We start from the raw sequence: 24,281 nt of genomic DNA on the forward strand, positions 1-24,281 counted from the left end.
TTATCCAAGTTGTGCCAAAAATTTCCTTTGGCTCCAGATCCACTCAGTACCTCGTCGCTGATTATTCGACCTACCTCTCTAATCCTCACCATTTCCCGTAGCATCACATTACAAATGTTTCAATTCTCTTCTTGTCTGTACAATTAATCGTTCTAGTTTCAGTTCCTTGCAAGGCTATATTCCGGACCAATTCCTTCAGATAAGAGTTCCTACCATTAAAAATTTCTCATTTTCAGAAACCCTTTTCTTGCTGATTAACTTCTCGGGATTGGGGTTCACACTCATGTAGAATTTCTTAAAGGGCATCATATTCGCTGTTGACTGTAGAATTTTTTTTTTTTTTTTCACAACTGCAATTTCGGCCTTTGGGCATTTTCAGGTGGTACTGCGAATTTTTTTTTTTCAGTACCACTTGAAAATAGCCCAAAGGCCGAATTTGCAGTTATGAAATAAATAATTTCTACAGTCTTCTCTTGCTGTTGCCAGCTTATATTTCATTTCGTCCCTATTTCTACCATCACCATTTTATTTTGCTACTCAAAAGCAGATCTCATCAGCTACTTCTAATGTCTCATTTGCTAATCTAATTCCCTTAGCATCGCCTGATTTAGTTCGATTACACTCCATTTTAAAATTTTGTACACGGCTGGAGCAGCAACCGCAGAATGAAATTTTTTTGTAGGAGTAGTAAACAGCCAATCAGTTGCAAACTGGAAGGTTTATTAAAACCCCTTTACCATGGTTTCATTGTTTATAAAAAATCTTCTTCATAAGGATACATGGACAACTGGATTACGTATAAGTCTGCAGGCTTTCGTGGCCGTTGCACTGAAGTTAAAATCTTCTGGGTTATTATTCCGCGTCATATTTCCTCTAAAATAGTCGACGTTTCGTCCCCTCTTCTGGGATCTTCGTCAGGATCTTCTGGTGTCCACTACTGCTAGAACACTGTATTCTACCAGTAGTGGACACCGGAAGATCCTGAAGAAGATCCAAGCAGTGAGGTCGAAACGTCGATTATTTTAGAGGAAATATACGCAGCCTAATAACCCAGAAGATTTTAAGTTCAGTCTTCAACTGTATTACATGTTGTGGCAGAGGTACGTTAAAATGTAGACGAAGAGTGTTAGTAGGATATCAAATTTCACGCACATATTAAAAACAAAACAAAAAACAAAAAAATGTGTAACCAATGTACAGCTAGTGCACCAGCGTCTCGTACACAGCGCTTGCGCAAAGGAAAGCTTCTGGTTTTATAAAAGCTGAAACCACGGTAGAATGGTTTTAATAAACCTTCCAAATAGCAACTGATGGCTGTTTACTAATTGTACAAAAGATAACAACATTCCATTGCCCAGTTTCGCTTTTGGTATTATTCATTTTATGTCTTCCTTTCAAGACACTACCAATACTGTTCAATCGATCTTACCATCTTTTGCCGTCACAGACAATAGCAGTGTCATCGGGAAACCTCAAATCTTTTGTTTTCTCTTCGCGAACTTCAATGCCTTTCCCAATTTTTCCTTGGTTTCTTATACTGCTTGAACAATGTACAGAGTGAATGACATTGGGATGGCTACAACCCAGTTTCATTCCCTTCTCAACCACTGCTTCGTTTCACGTTCTTCCACTGCTATAACTGCAGTTTGGTTTTTGTATAAATTGTACATAACTTTTTCGCTGCCTCTGTTTTACCCTGGACACCTTCAGAATTTCCAACCGTGCATTTCAATCAACGATCTTCTAAGATGAGTCGTAAGGTCAGTATCGCCTTACGTGTTCCTAAATTTCTCCGGAAGCGACATTGGTCTTCCCGGAGGTCGCTTCTACCAAATTTTCACTATCCTGCAAATAATCCCTGTCAGTATTTTGCAACCACGGATTATTAAAGTTAGTTATAGGTAACATTCATACCTATCTGCACCTGACTTCCCAGAAAATTGGAACGGTTGTATTCTTCTGGAAGTCTGAGGGTGTTTTGTCAGTATCGTACATCTTGCATACCTGTTAGAATAGTTTTTTCATTGATGGCACACGAAATGATGTCAATAATTCCGAGACAATGTCGTCTACTACGGGAACATTGTTTCTACTTGTTTCTTTCAGTGCTCTGCCAGATTTTCCTCGCACTGTCACATTTCCCATACCGCCTTCATTTGCTTCCGCTTTTTCTATAATAATGGCAAATTCACTTGCCTTGTAAAGCCCTTCTGTTATTTCTTTCACCTTTCAGCTTTCCAATATTTGCTTAGTAAAGCCTTGCTATCTGAAGACTTAATATTCATACAAGTGCTTCTCTTTTCTCCAAAGGCCTGTTTGCTTTTTAATTGTGTGACATTCTATCTTTTCCCTAGTGACTGCATCCTTCTACAGCATTGCATTTGTCTTCCAGCCATTCCTGTTTGTCCATTTTGCATTTTCTGTCAATCTCAATTTTTTAGACGTCTGTATTTCCTTTCACCGTTTCATTGCCTACATTTTTATATATTCTTCTACTGACGGCTACATCCAATGTCTCGTGTATTATCCAGTTACTTATACTACGGCTGTCTCTTTTTGTATATTTGATCCTCTGTTGTCTTGTTTATATCATCTCTCACAGGTACCCATTCGACTTCTGTTGTATTCCTCTCCCTTATTTGTCAATCGTTGTCCAATGCTCCCATTTGCAGGTCTCAACAACATCTGGTCCTTCCAGTTTATCCAGGTCTCATCTCCTGATTCCCGTCCTTCAGCTATTTCTTCAGTTTAATCTGAAGTTCATAACTTGGATGTCCACATCTGCCCAAAGAAATCTGTATAGATAATAATTGTTTTATTGACGGTTCTCTATTTGGCGATGAGTTAATCCTCCTAGATGAAACAAGCTCATATTTTTCTACACAGATTCTATGTTATTGCAAAGTAAAGTCACTGAAATATGTGAAATCAAAAATAAGTAATGGCATGCTATGGCGAGAAACCAGTTTGGTCAAAAATACTACTGCATATATCGAGGAAAAAGCATCGCGTGTTACCTACTTGAGCTGCGGCATCTCATATTTTGAAAACAGAAACGTAGAGAAATAGCTCTGATAGCATCAACAAGTCTGTGGCACAATCATTAGTAACGTAGGTAAATAAGGCAAGCTCTTAAATAATTACACACAAGAGTGGCCATACCGACACTGACGTTTGGGAAAGAGTAGTCAACTTGTATACACATATGCAATGAGATCCTAAGAAAATTCAAAAATTTAACATGACCGACAAAGAAACGCAGATATCGTGAGATAACTCCATAAAACTGGATGACAAAACAGAGAGAAACTCGGTTGGTAATTGAGAGACGGACGAAGAATAAGTTAATCCATGACTGACGACAATCGTGATGACGATAATGGTGACAGAGATCCACATTTTTTCTCATTTCTTACAGATATTCAGTGACGTCTGTATTTAAATTTTCTCTGATAGAAATCAGAGAATTTCCACTGCCGTGTGCGTTCCCATTCGATATCTTATCTGTCAGATCTCTGTCACCTTGCTGTAATTCGCTCTCTACATAAATACGTCTGACAATCTATTCTTGTACTCAACCACTCGAGTGTTAGGCGACAGTCGAAATCCTATCTAGCATGTTCACGTTTCTGTCTTGCAGCGGACCATTGGGTACAAGAGCTCTTCCGCGAATCCCTATCAAGTGCTTGGCAGAGCCTATTTGTTATTGGTTCACCCATAAACTTTCAAACCAAAACTTATTCAAACCAAAGATCAGTATTTTATCTATCTTCAGCAGTTGTAGTTGTATATATGGAAATAATCAACAATCAGTTGCATAGAAGAAATTTAATTTCCTTAATCGGTTTTAGGCAATTAGTGTCCTTCTTTAGAAGGTTGTAACTACCGCATTATTTGCGAGTGTTAACAGTAAGATGCATGCAGCTTATTGCTGTGGTCATGCAGTGCTGTACGGGCACTCTGAACCACACGTACATGACCACAGAAGTCTGCTGCATGCAACTTATTGTTAACACACGCAAATAATGCGATAGTTACAACCTTCTAAAGAAGGACACTGAGTGCCTGAAATCGATTAACGAAATTAAATGTCTTGTATGCAACTGATTGTTGATTATTTCCAAATAAGTCACTAAACTGAGTATTTAGGATAACTATCCTGTGGTAGAAAACGCATATTTGCCTTTGAGGTACGTGTTTGCAAATTGTTTTTGTTTTATATAAAAAAAACTCCTGTCCTCCGCAGTAAAGCTGGAGCCACGAACTTGAAAAGCAATGTATACATAGTCACCTTCGCTTCACAGTTCATCACTCTTTACAGGAAATTCAGTAAATGCCTTTAATACATCACGCAATAATATGTAATTCCAGCAAAGCCGAACGAATGTTCAGAAAAAGGATCCACTGCAGGAATCATCTTAATTCCAAGAGATTTTTCGTCACACGTAGAAACTACACCGGTGTCCAAAATTAAAGGAACAAACGGAAATTTAGGAAGATTGCGTTTATTTTGCCACAGAACAATATAAACGGGTGATAGTGAAGGAGAAACAATGTGAAAAATGCACAACGTAAACATCTGTAACATGCATGACGGTAGACAAAAATGTTCTTCGGTTTTTCCAACGTAACGGATTTGCGCACACATTCTGACAACTGGTTAATGTCCTCAGTATGGGGTGTGACCTCTGGCAGCAGTACAGGCCCGACAACGACGGGGTATGCTGTGAATGATGTCATCAATCACATGTTGAGGCAATGGCGCCCGTTCTTCTTGCAGCGCTGTTCACAAGTTTTGGATAGTGGTTGGTGGATGGTGATGTGATGCAACACATCTACCTAGTGCATTCCAGACATATTGTATGGGATTCAAATCGGGAGAGCGAGCAGTCCGCGCCATGTGTGCCATATCTTCCGTTTCCAAGAAAACATCGAGCACCTGTGCTCTATGCGATCAAACATTATCCACCGCCAGTACGAGGTCTGGGCCCACAGCACCTCGTGACAACCGCTCATGAGGAACCAAGTTCTCATCACGATAACTGACAGCAGTTAAACCTTGCCGATCCACCTGTACAATTTCACGAAGATGTGTTCGAGTGGTCAACGTAATTCCTGCCCACACCGTTGGGGATCATACTCGACATCGGTCCCTTTCCACAATGTTTGGGTACTGAAATCGTGTTCTACGTTCCCTCCAGATGCGAAACCGTCGAGAATCATTGCCCAGACCAAATCGGGACTCATCTGAGAAAAGAACATTGGCCCACTGTTAGACTGTCCAGGTGGCATGTTGACGACTCCACTCTAGGCCTTTACTTCTGTTTACAAGCGTTAGAGGTACGCACACAGCAGGTCTCAGACAATAAAGGACACTCTACCGAAGCCGTCTGTACAACGTTTCCCTCGGTACAACAGGTCCAGTGGATGCTGCAAGGTCAGATGCCAGTTGCTGCGCAGTACTAAGGCGGTAACGTCCTGCCTGCCCTAACAGCTAAATAACGGTTCTCTTTCTGATGCCACGTGTGGTCGTCCCTGTCCTGGTCTTCGCGATACAGTTTCGGTCTCTATAAACTGGCATCACATTGACATTAAGCCATCGAGCCGCATAAGTCTGCGACTGTCCTACTTCCATTCTTTGTTTGGCCCTCCACCGCAGAGAGTCTGGTAGGCATTATCTCTGTGGCATACTGCACTGTCTGCAACTGTGCACACCCCGATGTGGGACTACCCGCCAAACACTACCCCATTTGATAGGTGCCCTGACGTCATCATTGACCTGGTTCCCCATTGAACGGAATGTCATCTCCCATGCAGAGCACGATCGTGCGGACATCTGTTGAGACTTTGTATGATTATACCGTCAGTTGGAGTACGGGAAAATAGCGATTTGTTGCTTTAATTTTGGACACCAATGTAGATCGATCAGTCGACGGAGGGCTTGCGAACATTCTCGGTGTGGCCGTGCGGTTCTAGGCGCTTCAGTCTGGAACCGCGTGACTGCTACGGTCGCAGGTTCGAATCCTGCCTCGGGCATGGATGTGTGTGATGTCCTTAGGTTAGTTAGGTTTAAGTACTTCTAAGTTCTAGGGGACTGATGACCACAGATGTTGTTAAGTCGCATAGTGCTCAGAGCCATTTTTTGAAAATTCTCGTCGAAAAAGGTTCAGAATTTGATGGGGTATTGGATTATTGGATTACGTAGGAGGAGATTCATCAATAAAGGCACCTAAACCTGTCCACGAAATGCACACATCGAATAATACACTGACAGTATCTCTAAACCCTCCTGTACTCTTTATAGAGTCGAACTACCTTGCATAAAACAGCTTCAGACATTTGGTTACTTTAGAAGTGGATCAATGTGTTAAATATCTGACGTTAGGTATTAAAACCTTTCTTGTTGATCACTCAGAACACTAATTATGTTTGTTTTATTAGTTTCATTACCCCCAAAGCTGAAGTCTTATTTCACAAAGAGCGAAAATGTAGTAAGGGACAAACGTTTTTGATTACTGTTGACACAGTCTTTCAGCGGATCTGCGACCATGTTTGGCTCAATAATACACTCTTGCCTTTACCGCAGCATCCTTTTTATAAATGCTCCTGGCTACACGTTTTACTTTAACAGCGTCTTCAGATAAAATCTTTGGTACAGGGAACTACACTCTTCAGTCACATTAAAGTGACCACCTGTCAAAATCAAAACCCTTTTGCAGCGCGGAACGCTACGAGGAGTGTAGGAGGGTCCGGAAAGTACCGACATGGATATGGAGTCACGCAAACTCCAGTGCCGTCGCAAGCTGCGCTAGGTTCCTCGTTTGAGGATCGATGGAGCGAACAGCCCGATCGAGGTGTTCCCACAGATTTTCGATTTGATTTTAAATCCGGGGAATTTTGTGCCCAGGGCAGTACGGTAAACTCTTCTTGGTGCTCTCGAACCACACAAGGTACACTGCAAGCTGAGCCACACGTTGCACTGTCCTGCTGGTAGATGCCATCGTGCCGAGGAAAAATAAACTGTGTACATGAACATAGTTTCCAAGGATAGACGCATACTTCTTTTGATCCATTGTACCTTCCAGAATTACCCAGGGAATGCCACGAAAACATTCCCCAGCCTATAACGCCCCTCCTTGCCTCGACACTTCCGACGTTTCTTGCAAGGTGGCTTCTCTCAGACGTTTCACGCCTTACACAACAACGGCCATCTGTCCGATGGAGCATAAAACGTGATTCATCTGAAAAGGCGACCTGGCGCCACTCATTGGACGTCCAGTTGCTGCAATGGCGTGCACATTCCAACCTTTGCCGCCGATGAACAGCAGTCAGCGTGGATGCCTGAACCAGGCGCCTGTTGCGAAGGTTCCTACGCACCAAAGTTCATTGAACGGTCACTGAGGAGACACTGTTGGTAGCCCCTTAGTTGATCTGGGTGGTCAGTTGCTCAACAGCTGCAAGTCAATTCGCCCGGACACATCTCCGGAGCCGTTGTTCACCCCTGTCCTGTATAGTCCCTGGTGCACCACAGTTACCTCGGCGTCGACTTTTTACGGCGTCATTTTGCCCTTCACGGTTTACTTCCAACACGGCAGCATCCGAACAGTTAACAGACTTAGCCGTTTCGGATATGCTTCCACCCTTAGCCCGAAAGTCAGTGATCATGTCCTTTTCCGACGTCAGATAAATCGCTCCGTTTCCGCAATACGAGAACGACTGCACTGTTTTCCGCGTCCCCTCACGCCGTTTGTACACTCATGCTCATAAGTTAAGGATAATGCTGATACATGGTGAAACAACGCTCTGGTGGGCGGTTTGCGGGTTTAAATCACCCAAGGGTATGGCCATGCGGTGCATTTGACCTGCGGTCGTCGCATGGTGGAGCTGGCAGCAGTCCACATACGCAAAGGTGTGTTGGTGCATGTCACAGTACGGTGCACCGAGTAAGTGTGCAGACGTTTCCAGACGCGTTAATGGTGACTGTGTGTTGAAAATGGCTCAAAGAACACATACTGATGACGTTATGAGGGGTAGAATACTACGGCGACTGGAGGCCGGTCAAACGCAGCAGATAGTAGCACGGGCCCTCAGTGTGCCACAAAGTGAGATCTCAAGATTATGGCAACGATTACAGCAGACAGGAAACGTGTCCAGGCGCTGTAGCACGGGACGTCCGCAATGTACAACACCACAAGAAGACCGATATGTCACCATCAGTGCCCGCAGACGGCCATGGAGTACTGCAGGTAGCCTCGCTCGGGACCTTACTGCAACCACTGGAAAAGTTGTCTTCAAACACACAGACGACTGAACAGACTTAGTTTATGCGCCCGGACACCTGGTCACAGGAGAGCCTGTAAATCCTGGTGTCAAGAACACAGTACATGGTCATTGGAATGAGTAGTCTCAGATTATGTTCACGGACGAGTCCAGGTATAGTCTGAACAGTGATTCTCACCGGGTTTTCATCTGGCGTGAACCAGGAACCAGATACCAACCCCTTAATGTCCTTGAAACGGACCTGTATAGAGGTCGTGGTTTGATGGTGTGGGGTGGGATTATGATTGGTGCACGTAAACCCCTGCATGTCTTTCACAGAGGAACTGTAACAGGTCAGGTGTAACGGGACGTCATTTCGAACCAGTATGTCCGCGTTTTCAGGGGTGCAGTGGGTCCCACCTTCCTCCTGATGGACGATAACGCAAGACCCCACCTAGCTGCCATCGTGAAGGAGTACCTCGAAACAGAAGATATCAGGCGAATGGAGTGGCCTGCCTGTTCTCCAGACCTAAACCCCATCGAGCACGCCTGGGATGCTCTCGGTCAACGTATCGCTGCACGTCTTCAAACCCTTACGACACTTCAAGAGCTCTGACAGGCACTGGTGCGAGAATGGGAGGCTATTCCCCAGCAACTGCTCACCACCTGATCCAGAGTATGCCAACCCGTTCTGCGGCCTGTGTACTTATGCATGGTGATCATATCACATATTGATGTCGAGGTACATGCGCAGGAAACAGTCGCGTTTTGTAGCACATATGTTTCGGGAAGGTTTTCTCAATTTATCACCAATACTGTGGACTTACAGATCTGTGTCGTGTATGTTCCCTATGGCCTATGCTATTAGCGCCATTTTTGTGTAGTGCCACGTTGTGTGGCACCACATTCTGCAATTATCCTTGATTTATGAGCATGAGTGTATATTCTCCATTGCTAGTGGTGCAACGACAACTACTACGCTGCCTCCCGCTTCCCCCCCCCCCCCCTCCTCCCCCGCCAAGGTGTTTCATATACCCGCCACTGCTAGTGCTGCCACCTGCCTTCTGCCAGTGTTTATTGCACGTTGACGTCGAGTATAGGTGGTGGTGACATTAATGCGGCTGGTCTGTATAATATTAAAAGGATAGAACAAACTATTATACAGCAATGTTTGGAATAAATGTGTACGCCGACAAGTTGATCACATACGTTATGAATACATAGTATCCAGTTAGAGTTTTAAATATCTTAGGCAACATCAAAAGTCAAACTGCCTCTCGCCCTGCGGTACATTGCAAAATAAATGTCTTCGGTCACCAGGTGCCTGTACTGAACTCTGTGTAGGAAATATAATTCCCCACATTATTTTTCAGTGTGACATTCTCCTACTTAAATATTCTGATTGCAGCAAAAACATGTGACATTTTAAAGTCATTTCACAATAGATGTTATTGTGCGTTGAAAGATATGCGACTTTAACACGTGATGCTTCACTTACAATATTAATTTTTAAAGAAACAAAACTGTAATTGTTACATGGATAGAAGAAACATACGAATGCAGTACTGATTCATAACCATAGCTATCGGTGTTACGTGTATTGAGGAGTAAGAAACTTTAAGGCCGGGAGAAGAAATAACCCACATAGGTCTATACTACACCTTGGATACAGAAACATATAAAAATGACAGTAATAACATAAATGACAGTAAAAACTAATGACAATGAAAAAACGGTGACAGTAATAGCGGTGAAAAATACTGAGAATGATAGTACGTTTGTGACATGCCTGTACATATTTTAAAGTCTAGTATTATTGTGTGAATTCATTACATATGTATAACCACCATGTGAAATTTAAATATAGTGAAACTACAATTAATATGTAAAAGAAAATACGTGTAACCTTAAGTAATCTTCTCAGTTATTCGGCGAAAGCAACCTAAAATACATCACCAGTAGTGTGGGTTGAGCGATGCGTCATACTGGAATGGCGATCCACAAAAAATTCCACGTGAACTGACGTCTATCATCGCATTTAAATGCACCTGAAATAAATCCTGAAAATACGCTGCTGAAACGAGAGATGGAAGCAAGATGATCGGAAGCTTCATCAGTTAACACTTTAATGGTTGGCTCGGTGCTGAAGTGGTGTAAGAGCAAAAATCCAGTATCTACGGAAGCATCTCCACTGTGCTAGAAGCTCACTTCGAATACCGTCATAGAAGTCGAAGTTTCACAATACCACGACTTCGTCACCAAAATTTCACTTGAAAACCCGAATGTACACAACTACATTTAAAGAAAGGATTCGTAGTGAAAACGAAAGCATCACGATCAATGGCCTATACTTCCTGCAGGAAGATCAAAGTAGCATCATGGTGGCACTTTCTTTGGTGACGCAAGAGTCCAATTTGAGAGCTCACTTGGCGCCTACAGGTGGGCATGTGTACACCACACTAAAATGGGTTCGTTGGAGGCGCTTGCCTTAGCAGCCAAGTTGTTGAGCCAGGCGCCGTCATCAAACTTGCTGCCCTCCTCGGTGAGTTTCCTCCATCAGCTGCGGTCTTCGGCGAGCACCTCCCTCGATATTAAATGCGCTCATATCGCATTTGCCGCAGTCTTTAAAGCGCATAACTTTCCTTCGATGGGGTCTCTTGGCATGTGCAGTTTCACTAAGTGATGTGCGTCAGAGAAGACGGGAGTGGTCCATACGACGTATATGTCCTAACCATAGCAGGCGACGTTCCTTGACAGTGTCCGTTGGCTGCGTTACTCGATAGCTTCGCAGTATTCAGGAACATCTCATTTGTCACATGGTTACGTGGTTTCTATATATTATGCCAAGAATGTTTCGTAATCACCGCACATGGAAGGTGTTGAGCTTAAGTTCTTGTTCGGCGTGTGATGTCCAAGTCTCCCCTGCACACAAGAGAGTACTCAGCACGCATGCGTGATGGACGGGCATTCTTGTGGTCACCGTACGGTGTTTGTTGTTCCATAGTCTTGAGCTTCCCGAAAGTGTTCGCCGATTTGCAATTCTTGCGTTTATGTTATCGTCTAGAGAGAGATCTGACATTAGCGAATCTCAGCCTTCTTTACATTTACAGACTTGGAGAAGATCTTGCACACAGCAGAAAATTTATCCACAAGGCTTAGAAGGACGTCTTGAATATTTGCTAACGCATGTTGCATCGTCAGCAAAGAAAAGCTTACTTTAAAATTAGACCTCACGGTGGCGCTTGGATCTGGGTAACGAGATGTCAGCCCTGGTATATAGGCTTCGCCGTAAGCAGCTCTGAGTAGCGAGGAGAACATAACAAACAAGGTAGGAACCAGTACATAGCCTTGACGAGTTCCTGTTTGCACGAGGAGAGCACTCTCCATATCTTCGTGAAAAGCCCTGGTCGTCTTCAAGAGTTTCGGAGTGCACCCTGCCTACACTAGCGAAGTATACAGTCCCTTCCTAAAAGCAATGAACAGTGGTGGTCTTCCGCTCGCGGTATTTTCCCTTTACCTGGCGGAGTGTGAAGATCTTATTAGTAGCAGATCGCTGGGCTGGAAACCCACGTTGACTCTCGGCAAGCTTCTACAGTCTGTCCAGCACCAGACGGGCGAGCCGGCCGAAGTGGCCGTGCGGTTAAAGGCGCTGCAGTCTGGAACCGCAAGACCGCTACGGTCGCAGGTTCGAATCCTGCCTCGGGCATGGATGTTTGTGATGTCCTTAGGTTAACTTCTGAGGTAATCAGTCCCCTAGAACTTAGAACTACTTAAACCTGACTAACCTAAGGACATCACACACATCCATGCCCGAGGCAGGATTCGAACCTGCGACCGTAGGCGATGCTCAGCAGGGAAATTCCGCGATAGCAATTGCACTTACCATCGCATGGGGTGAGGATGTTGCCATCGCACATATCCTGCGGCACAGTACCCTCAGGCCAGCATTTCAATAGAAGGCTGTAGAGCATTGGTGGTAGCGGAAATAGTTCGACGAGTCCTGTGTGGATGCTGTCTTTGCCAGGGCATTTTCCGCATTTAAGCCCTGCAAAAGCTTACAGAAGCTCCACCTGATTGGGTACGACCTCCAGCTCGTGACAAGTTGGCAACTGAGAAATTCCTCCTCTTGCTTTCGCGATGACCATAGAGTAGAGGTTGAAATAGTGCTCCCATCATCATTTCAGTTTATTACAATCTGAGATGACTGTTCCACCGATCTCATTAAGCGGGATAATCTTCATAGTGGTAGGCTCAGTGGCTCTTTTGAAACCCGAATACACTCCGTTGATGTTTCTCGCGTCGGCAACTCCTCTATATTTGCGCAAAATTTCTCCGAGCACGTATTAATGGAGTTACGGACTGTGCAGAGAACAACTACCTTTGTTTGCTTAGGTGCCTGCGCGTAATGTTGCAAGGGTTTGTGATGCCAATTGATAGCTACCTGGCGTTTAGGATCGAGGAGGGGTTTCAAGACATATCGCTTTCAAAGTAGTAAATGTTGTGTCGGCCGTAAGGTAAGAAGTGAGTTGATTTCCAGCCAGTCTTCAGCGATGTGTGAATTTGGGTTCCAGATGTCAACTTCCTTCTGACAGCTACCACCAAACATTTCTACTGTCATATGGTCCTCGTTTTGCAAAGACTAATCTTGGTTTTTCCAAGTGTTTTAGCAGAGCGAATCTTTTTAGGCACGAAGCTAACATTTGTCACCACTAGTATTCTGGTACCGCGCGCCGCCGAATTTGAATCCGCGCCAGACGTCATGGACGTCGAAGACCCATAGAGGTCTCTGCACCATCGCGCCGTAAGTTGTGACGGCGCGCGCCTCCTGGCCCGCTTTTAGTGTAGGGCGCCACAGTGGAACACGTGGTTCCAGCGGCCAATAGCGGCGCCCTCGATAGCGTACTTAAGCGCTTACCTCGCACTCAGCCAGGGCCGATGACACCGCCTTCCTTGCCCATGCCACCACCCTACAGCGCTCCCAACACCTTCTCCAATCCCATCTTGACCCGTTCACCGCTTGGTGCAACCAGTGGTTGCTCAAGGTCAATCCCTCCAAAACCCAGGCGATCATTGTAGGCAAAACCACCCGTACCTTCCGCCTCCTTGATTTCTATCCCACCATCTATGGCCATCCTATCGCCCTCACTCCCACCCTTAAGTACCTTGGCGTCACCCTCGACCGTCGCCTCTCCTGGACTCCCCACCTCCGTACAATCCAAGCCAAGGCACGCTCCCGACTCGGTCTCCTCAAGCTCCTCTCTGGCCGTACGTGGGGTCTGGACCCCTCCACTATCCTCCACACCTATAAATCCCTCATCCGCCCTATCCTTCGTTATGCCCATCTGGCTTGGATCTCCGCCCCCCCCCTACCTTTTATAAATCCCTCCAAATCCTTGAACGTCATGCTCCCCACCTCCCCTATCGCATCCGTCTCCCCTCCCCCACGCGAATCCTGTACGATCTCATCCCCTTCCCCCACCTCCTCCTCTTCCTTGAAAGGATACGGATCCTGTACACCTCCCGCAAACTCGATCCTCCTCACCCGCTCGTCTCCCCGATCCTCTCCCACCCCCGCCCGCTGCCGCGCCTGTATTCCCTCGTCCCACCCGGTCTCCATCTCTCCACCCTCCTTACCCTTTCCCAAGGTGGCTTCCGCCAGCTCCCCCTCCCTGATGATGCCCTCCTCCCCTCCATCTACCCCTCCTACCAACTTTGATCCTCCCGCCCTCCTCCTGTGCTTGCTCCTCTGGGCACCCTCCCTCCCTTCTCTCCCTTTTCCCTCCCTCCTCCCTTTCTCCCCCCTCCTCCCCTGGGCCTCCCCTCCCCTGTCCCTCTCCTCCTGCCCCAGTCTCCTCAGCCATTGGCATCCTTTTTCTCCCCTCTCCCCCACCTCACCCCTGTTCCCCTCTTGGCAGGTCCACGGACTCGCACACGCTAAGTGGACATTCGCGCGCCAGAGATCACTGCCATCAGTGTTTCGTATGTGCCGTCATGTTTAGTGTTCAGTGTTTCACCGACACACTCCATCGTTCACCAGTGCCATCGTCTTCTTCAGTGTTTGTGCGTCGTATCAACAGTTTGCAGTGTGGCTTATCGTCGAGTGTGAACGGCTCCGTGTTTGTCTTTATGTGTCTACTGTTTTATTGCCCACTGTTCTGTAACTTGTGTGTTCTCAGTGTTTCTTCTCTTTGTGTATCCTCTGGCTGAAGAGCGGCGTAGAATGCTGCTGACAGCCTGCCTGTTGTACAGGTTTCAAATAACAATAAAGAAAAAAAAAAAACTCAGCCAGGAGTCTAACATCGCGTGCGTCTCAGGACATATCGCCTCGGACGGCGTATTGATTTTCATGTTTCTGTTCCAGTGGACGTGGTTGTCTTGTTTGGTTCATTACTCTGTTGTCTGTTCTTGTTGTGTCGTAACGTCCTCTGTTGGCAGTGTCCGTCCTCTTCCGTTGTGTTGTTGTTCGCGGGCCGCTCCGCGGGTCCCGCCGCGTTACCGTCACTACTACCCAGCAACCGTTCCGGTCGCCGTTACAAGTATCACGTCAGCACTGCGCAAGGATCGAGTGTGGAGAAAAAGGTGGAGATCTTTCCCCTTAGTTAAAATAAGATATGTTTGGAGCAATGGCGCTTCCAGAAAACCTTGTTCCAAGTCTTGCGTGATAGTACGTATATTCCGTGTTCCTAAACGTAGTGAGGTAGGTTTATGCTTCTTTGATGTTTGAGCAGGTCTCGACAGTATGGTGACATCCTCTAGCGAGGCTAGTGTTCCGTACAACCCAAGTGGTACCTAATTGACTTGCGGGGGGGGGGGGGGAGGCTGTCCACAGCTTGAAGCGGGCCGGGGGGGGGGGGGGCCGTGTCTCGTCACTGGACCTACGATGGGCCCTCCCACTGTCGGTAGCGACGCCTTGGACGCGTTTTAGTTGCCGATGAGGTTCTCTCCACTACTCGTGACACCCTCTCCGCCTTGCTGACTAATTCCACAGGAGCTGAAACTCGCAACTTGTGGAATGAGGTGGGCTGAAAGCATTTTCAGCTCATTTCCGCTTGCACAGCATTCGCGTCTAATGGAAATGCCAATTCCGGAATTTGCTTCGGAGCTCTCCTTCCCCTACAGGAATTTTACAGCGTGTTAGGGCTGACGTTATAGACAAACAACTCCTTACAGTGAAATAACCCGACATCTTGTTGGTTAAATACGCAGTGGACAGAGTAACTCTCTGAGATGCGATCTTAACTATTTCGTCAGCAACGCTGTGTCGCGTGGCGCGTACGTAATAATTATAGCCAAATTTCGCTGCGCTGTCCTATCAGATACGTTCGTCTTAACGTCCCACATTGATTTCTACGGTTATTTAACTCATTGTTGCTTGTCTATTATCACTGGCAGCTCTACGCAAACGCTGCCGTTCTCGGTTGTTAAGTGAAGGCCATCGGACACTCCATTGTCGGTGGTGAGAGGTAATGCCTGAAATTTGGTATCCCCGGCGCACTCTTGACGCAGTGGACCTCGTAATATTGAATTCCCTAACGATTTTGCGAAAGAGAATGTTCTTTGCGTCTAGCTCCAACTACCATTCCGCATTCGAAGACTGTTAATTCCCACCGTGCGTCCATAATCACCTCGGAAACCTATTCGCATGACTCACCTGAGTACAACTGACAGCTCCACCAATGCACTGGCCTTTCATACCTTGTGTACGTTATACTTATATAAAAACCTCCTCCCGAACAGGCCATGGAGGCCCAACGGTACCGACCGGCCGCTGTGTCATCCTCAGCCCACAGGCGTCACTGGATGTGGATGCGGAAGGGCATGTGGTCAGCACACCGCTCTCCTGGCCGTATGTCAGTTTCCGAGACTGGAGCCGTTACTTCTCAATCAAGTACTCCCCAGTTTGCCTCACAAGTGCTGAGTGCACCCCGCTTGCCAACAGCGCTCGGCAGACCGGATGGTCACCCATCCGAGTGCTAGCCCAGACCGACAGCGCTTAACTTCGGTGATCTGACGGGAACCGGTCTTACCACTGCGGCAAGGCCGTTGGCAATACTTATATGGAATACTGAAAATGAAATGTGTGTTGTCCCTGGAAGACGTTAGACATCCAACCTATAAATGGGACAGGCTGATACTTTTAGGCTTTGAGTAATACAGTTCGATGGTGCTGGTGGACCAGTATCAGTAACAACTTACGCAACCCTGGAGCCAAAGGATTATGGACCCAGATTTGAGACCTGTCAATGGGTTAACCAACCTAGTACTGCAGAATCGACGTTCCTGCAGCTTGTGTTGTTCACAGGTGAGGCCTCTTTCAACCGAGCTGCTGTTCCCAACAGCGGCAATATGCGTGTTTGGATTGATAAAAATTCGTACTCCACGTCCTTCTCTATCAACCTGTATGCTGAAACTATAAGGGGCACTCAAATGAAAACGAAACAGATCGAGAATTAGCAGGTAAACTTTATTATTTCAAAAGTAATCGCTATAGCTGTTTGTGTATGTGTCCCACTCTCAGAGAAGACTGGGAAAATGTTTGTCCCGCCTGCGGAACCCCGATTGTACCCAGGTGTGCTCCTCTCTGTCCGAAGCAAACTCCCGCCCACCAGTGTTTTAATTAAGGGCTCCTAAAATTTGGAAATCACGTGGGGAGAGGTCGGCACTGTGCGGAGAGTGTGTAAGGGCTTCCCAGCGTAACTTTTGCTCTGTACTTGAAACCACCACCGAGTGAGTTGGGGCAGTGGTCAGCACACTGGACTCGTATTCGGGAGGATGACGGTTCAAACCCGCTTCTAGCCATCCAGATTTAGGTTTACCGTGACTTCCATAAATCGTTCCTCCCAAATGCCAGGATGGTTCCTTTCAAAGAGTAAAGAGTGCAGCCGATTTCCTTCCCTAGCCTTTAAACATTCTGACTTTGTGCTCTGTCTCTAACGATTTCAGTGTCGACGGGACATTAAGCCCTAAACTTCCTTCCTCTTTTGAAACAATCTTAGCAACATGTGAGCCCGCCCACAAGTTGCTAATGTTGTTTGGAGTACGCTGCAAACGTTCCGCCGAGAAGTCATTGCACATCTTCCATATACACTACTGGCCATTAAAATTGCTACACCAAGAAGAACTGCAGATGATAAACGGGTATTCATTGGACAAATATATTCATAGGACAAATGAGCTACCTCATCACGATATTTAGCAACTTGTGTTATATGTTGAAACTTGTCAGGATAAAAAATATTTTAAATCTGAGTACAGCAGGGTAATAAATCAGTAAAAAATTTAGAATTTTAGAAGATTTCTCAAAGATATGAGCTGGATAGATGTAAACAATTCCTCAGACTCAAATAGAAATCAAAAGCATTAATTAATAAAGTTACTTCATCTTTTGAAAATTGTTTTTCCCTAATGGTAACTCAAATCAAACAGAAATCTAAAAATAAACCAAGGTTTACACAAGAAATAAAGATATCGTGTAGGTCAAAAAGGAGATTGTATCTATTATCTAGTAACAGTTCTGATGTTAGTATTGTAATACATTACAAAGAAAACTGTAAAATATTGAAGTAAGTAATCCAGAAATCTACGCAGCTTTATTATGAGGAAAAGATAATTACATCAGGCAATAAAATAAAAGCTTCATGGGATGTAGTGAAGACAGGGGCAGGAGGGTCCAAATGGAAGAGGAACAGATAACTCTAAAAATGGATGAGTAATTGGTTTCTGTTACTGACAGCTTGGAGTCATAAGGTTCAATAAATGGCACAATGAAATATCTGGAACCAGTCTTTACAAGTAACTTTAATAAAATGGTAATGAGGCTTATATCGCTCAGGGAATTAGCGTCCTTAAAATCAAAGTATTCTAGTGGTTATGATAACATATCAGTGAACTTAATCAAAGAGTGCTCATGTGAGTTGAGTTCTGTCTTAAGTTATTTGTGTAATCAAACTCTTATCAGCGGAACATTTCCAGACTGGCTAAAATATGCTTAAGTTGAGCCTCTTTACATGAATGGGGATAAAGGGATATCATCAAACTATAGACCAATTTCAGTTTTGCTGGCTTTTTCTAAAATATTTGAAGAGGTTGTGTTCAAGCCGCCTCTTAAGCATCTGACTGCAAATAATGTATTTTGCAAGTCACCATGTGTGTTCGTTAAAGCTTCTGCACAGAGAAGACTATTTGTACATTCAGTGTGAGTGTACTTCATTCATTAGAAAACAAATTAGAGGCTTCTGGCATTTTCTGTGACCGATCAAAAATCTTTGACTGTGTGATTCATAGCATTCTTTCAACTAAATTAGAATATTATGGAGTCACCAGGAGTGCCACAAAATGATTCGAGTCTCACCTAACTAAAAGGAAACAGAGTATGTCGTTGCGAAGTACCTGTGGAGTAAGCAATCACTTTTCATCTGATTTGGAATTAACTACATACAGTCTTCCTCAAGGTTCCATCTCGGGTCCGTTGCTTTTTCTTGTGGCCTTTAATGACCTCTTGTCTGTTACATTACCAGATGCTATGTTTGTTTTGTTTGCAGATGATATAATCAATCAATCAATAGCAAGTCAAGTGTAGATTTAGAAATAGCTGCTAGTTAAATTTTAACTGACATTAATAAATGGTTTAATGCTAATCCACTGTCATTAAACTTTGAAAAGAGTCACTATATGCAGTTTAGAACCTGTACTAGATTTCCTTCCTGCATATGTATAACATATGAAGACATGCAGATCGAAGAGGGATCGAAGAGGTCGATGGTGTTAAATTTCTGGGATTACAACTCGATAATAAATTCAGTTGGGAAGAGCATACCGCAGAATTGCTCAAGCGCCTAAAATAGTCTGCATTTGCAGTGAGAATGGTGTCAGATGTAGGAGATATAAATAAAATAAACTTGAATACTTGGTTACTTTCATTTTCTTATGTTATAAGGGATCATATTCTGCGGTAGCTCGTCAAACCGAGGAAAAATGTTTAGATTGCCAAAGCATGTAATAAGACTCATTTATGGTGTAAATTCACGAACATCACGTAGAAATCTCTGCAAGGAACTTTGTACTCTAACCATTGCTTCTCATTATATTTATTCCTTAATGAAATTATTGAAAGTAGTATGTCTCTATTCCCAAACAATACCTCACTACTTACTATCAATACTAGGAATACGAACAATCTATATAAAGACCTAAAATGACTTACTTTGGTCCAAAACGAGGTCCAATATTCAGGAACACACATTTTCAATAAACCGCCGGCAACCGTTAAAAACTTTGTTTCAGTTGAAGCACAGTCTACACTGAGTTTGAAAGACTTTTTGATGGGCAGCTCCTTCTAACCTTAATAGAGACTGTTAGACTGGCTTAAATAAAAATGATTGTTACATTTCAGTTTTGACACCACTTGGCCACAACAATCATGTTAAGTATTTTGTGTATGACAAATTTATTAAAAGTGCGTAACTATGTTTCGTTCTGACAGTGTATTAATTCTGTAAATATTAACAGTTCCAATTTACTGTAATGAATTCAAATATTTTGAAATCTGACAAATGATCAGGGTACTGAGCATTTATTTTTTATGTTATAGCTTCTGACTTGTTCCGCACTCTCGAATCATCTCATATTTAGGTCTGTGGGATGAAAACTGAACCTAATCTAATCAGATTCTTCACCATTTCTGTGAATTTCTCCCACAGGTCAAACAAACCTCTGAACATAGTTGCTGCCCTTCTACATATACGTTCAGTGTCCCCTGTTAGTCCTGCTTGGTACGGGTCCTACATACTTGAACAGCATTGTTGGATGGGTCACATGAGCTCCTTTGTAGCCTTATTGCATGCTCATAGCATTCTTCGAATAAACCGGTTACCTACTTCGCCTAAATCTGAGCCTATGTGATCGTTCCTTACATCCCTACACAATTTTACACCCAGGTACTTCCATGACCTGACCGATTCCAACAGTGACTGTCATGTGATGTGGTAGATGTTTTATACCACATTAATAAATAAAGAGGAATTGATTAGAAGGCTCGTAGTTGATGTCTCAGTGCACAACGGATGACATGGATATTTGGAGAATGAGCCAAAATTTTATGCTACGTTGCAGTCCATACATTTAGACCGGAGATTGTCACTTAAAACTCTTGCAATGAAATGATTGCATTGATATGTAGCGTACATTTTGTATCTCAGTGAGAAGCTAAATATCATTTTTGTCACCTAAAAATGTTTAGCCGAATTAGAGCACACACTTGGACCAGTCGCTTTCTTTTGGCGTCTCTTCACGACACGTTTCATCCTCATCTGGAATTATTTGTATTGCTGTTTTTTCATGTAGTGTAAATGTAAACCACTGTATTCATCTGAAATGAAGTATTATGAAAACGTTACTGTTTTTATTTTCTTAGTTTTTCTTATTTCACGAAGTGTTGCAAATTCCAACAAACAATCATACATGGACGAAAGAAGGACCAAAACTACATCGGACCATGGGATGAGCACTGCATGCACATATACCGCAAGTTATTAATCTAGTTCTGTCCTTCACAGCCTCTGCCGATTCTAAGCGATTCTAAGAGTAAGCATATGAATTGATTCCACCCTGAAACTAGTTCTTGAACCATTCTAAGCAGGGTGTCGTGGTATATAACGCATCATTCTCTTCCATCAGGCAGCTGAGATTTTTCAGTGCCTATAATATCGATGTCTCGGCAGTTAACATACCTTTAATGACTTGTGTCGCCCCTCTTTGTACTCGTTAGGAATCCCTGGGTAGGCTGTATTTGAGCTGTATTCGACTGCAGGGTGCACAGGTCTCAATAAACAATAAATTAAGGCACATAATTTTTTTCACTCACAACTGATCGTGTGTGATTGTTCCAGTTCATATCCCCACACAATTTGACTTTCAAATATCTGTCGAATTTGACTGATTTTAGTTGCGATTCGTTAATCCTCTTTGTCACAACGGCATGAGCTGAGGCAAGGGCTCTTCGCTGTAATCATGCTGTTATCTGCTTTGGAGGGCCCTGCTCGTAATGCTCCAGACACGTTCTCGCCTGAGCTAAAAATACAAGTAAGTTAATATGTTGTTGTTGTTGTGATCTTCGGTCCAGAGACTGGTTTGATGCAGTTTTCCATGCTACTCTATCCTGTGCAAGCTTTTTCATCTTCCAGTACCTACTGCAACCTACATCCTTCTGAATCTGTTTAGTGTATTCATCTCTTGGTCTCCCTTTACGATTTTTACCCTCCACGCTGCCCTCCAATACTAAATTGGTGATCCCTTGATGCCGCAGCATATGCCCTACCAACCGATCCCTTCTTCTAGTCAAGTTGTGTTACAAATTTCTCTTCTCTCAAGTTCTATTCAATATCTCCTCATTAGTAATGTGATCTACCCATTTAATCTTCAGCATTCTTATGTAGTGCCACATTTCAAAAGCTTCTATTCTCTTTTTGTCTAAACTATTTATCGTCCACGTTTCACTTCCATACATGACTACGCTCCATACAAATACTTTCAGAAACGACTTCCTGATACTTAAATCTATACTCGATGTTAACAAATTTCTCTTCTTCAGAAACGCTTTCCTTGCCATTGCCAGTCTACATTTTATATCTTCTCTACTTCGACCATCATCAGTTATTTTGCTCCCCAAATGGCAAAACTCATTTACTACTTATGTATAAAGTTCTTATTAATACGCCGTACATTTGGTTTTATTACGAATAAATAGCAGTAGCTACAGAATTAGCTACCTTGTAGTGCTAATTATTTCGTCCAGACGACGCTCTGGACCTCAGTTAACGAATTACACTAAATTTTAATGCATTTTATGAGGCTGGCTGCAACATAAATTACGAACCATAAATGAATATTAACTCTTTTCTTAATTAGTTAAATTTGAAAGATAAATATTTAAAATGAAGATTCTGTAAGTCGTTCCCTATTGGCTGACGGCGATGCCATAGGCTCTGGAGTGCCCCCTCTTTCCCTCTATAACTTGTGGCTGCTTAGCTATCAGCATCAGTTACAGTGACTGAGGCGTCCACAGTCGGTCAGGCGCCATCGCCGTCATCCAGATGGGTAATGGTGCATCGTTTTAGAGTATACTTTCACATCATTGACTTCACTATGTAATATAGTACCTTTACTTTCGCTATTACAGTGCAAACTCTGATGATGGCCAGTTATTAAAAGGCTGAAACCAGTCAGAAGTTAACATCGGCTGGGGTCTGTACTGTTTTTAAATAATTTTACTTGAACCTTAGTTCTGTAACCAAAGGATACTTCGCTTTCATATTTTGTGAGGGGCACAACTTAACATTTCGCTGTAATGAGAGCTAGTTGCCAGTCTTTCCACCTATATGATGTGTACGCATGTACGACCCTGCGCAGGCACAGGATTGGGGGATGAAAGTGCAACAGTCGTGCGCATGTCCGCGGTTCTCTCCATTTATTGGTTCGTTTGACCGTAACTGATAGTTCAGAGATTCAGGTTTTTCCACGTGTTTGCGTTAGCACCATGTCTGATTGGGCTGATGAGAAACAAATAGAATCTGTGGAGGATTATAATTCCTTTCCTTGTTTGTGGTTTGTCAGTTCAGCCGATTGTAAAGACAAAAATTAAGAATAATTTAATGTAAAATTATGTAGGTATTTGAACTGTAGGAAAAAAATATCCCGTTAAAAACATCTGTAATTACTTCTGATGCGATATATATACAAGTTTCGCGCATTAACGACATTTCAAAATACTCTTCTCTTTGTGTGCCACTATTTGGCAAAAACTCACTTAGTATCTTGTGTTGTTTCCGAAGTATGACGAATGTTATGAATAATTCGCTATATCCATATCATTGTATGCATCGGCGGAAGAGAGTGTGATACACAAAATACTTTTTCTCAAAACTCGAGATAGATATAGACTTTCTCCTGAGTATAAAGAAAAATTCAGTATGTCAGCTACATCTGATACACAGCAATATACGTATAATCTGTAATGAACGTACCATAGACTCATGCCGACTCCTAGTTTTCATTTAAAAATATTCGAATTTCGTGTGGTGACATCCATAATCCTTAAAAATTGCATGAATTATGAGCATTAACGAAAATATAGACAGTTCATCTTGAAGCCGATACTTAAGGCTATAAATAACAGAAGAATCAAAATTTCTCATAGAGTAGTTTCCGTAATATAGTTTGAGAAAGACTGTGGAGTAGCCAGTGTGTGCGCTCCTTCATTTTGCCAGAGTGGTGCACAGAAACGGGCAAAGAATTTAGGTGTGAATGGGAATACTCAAGCGCACAAGCTGAGAAAGAGGCAAGCACTTACGTGCGTGCAGGGCAAGCACAGCCGTAAGGCGCGCAGGCGAAAACACACCTATAGATGGCATAATGCTAGGCCAGGCCATATGACTTACACGAGTATCTTTGCTATGTATACAGCCCTATCTCACGTCATCTCTAATAGCCGCTTGTGGGCACATGTTCCTGTGTATCCTCTGTATTCATCTACTCGATGAGGTTTTGCTCTGTTATAGATGCTGTGCATAGGTAGGTTACACACCGCTCCTGTCGTAATGTGAAATATGTTTCATCTTAATTTTCGATGTTTTTGAGCGTTACCATTCGTCATGTCACTTTCTATAAGCATGTTTGGTTTTCAGATGTGTTTGATTCATGGTGGGTACATATAAAATGAAAGCATTTTTGTCGGGTCCAGCTTGGCTGTCTACGATCAAAGCGTATTACTGCTTGCTTTAATAGCTGACACCCATCCCAAACAGGTCTCGCGGTTCTAGGCGCGCAGTCCGGAACCGCGCGACTGCTACGGTTGCAGGTTCGAATCCTGCCTCGGGCATGGATGTGTGTGATGTCCTTAGGTTAGTTAGGTTTAAGTAGTTCTAAGTTCTAAGGGACTGATGACCACAGCTGCTAAGTCCCATAGTGCTCAGAGCCATTTGAACCATCCCAAACACTAATTTTTGTGGTGAATTCTATAGTCAAAG

At 43.8% G+C, this 24,281-nt stretch overlaps 1 protein-coding gene and 1 pseudogene across 1 annotated transcript in view; one reads left to right on the plus strand and one right to left on the minus strand.

Moving 5' to 3' along the window:
* The window catches only part of LOC124593934, a 278,695-nt gene that overhangs the window by 128,676 nt on the left and 125,738 nt on the right, over positions 1 to 24,281 (plus strand). The gene's annotated exons all lie outside the window — the stretch shown is intronic.
* On the minus strand, positions 16,190 to 16,307 carry LOC124597745 (annotated as a pseudogene).

The sequence above is a fragment of the Schistocerca americana genome, chromosome 2, assembly GCF_021461395.2.
Source record: "Schistocerca americana isolate TAMUIC-IGC-003095 chromosome 2, iqSchAmer2.1, whole genome shotgun sequence".
Classification (NCBI taxonomy): Eukaryota; Metazoa; Arthropoda; class Insecta; order Orthoptera; family Acrididae; genus Schistocerca; species Schistocerca americana.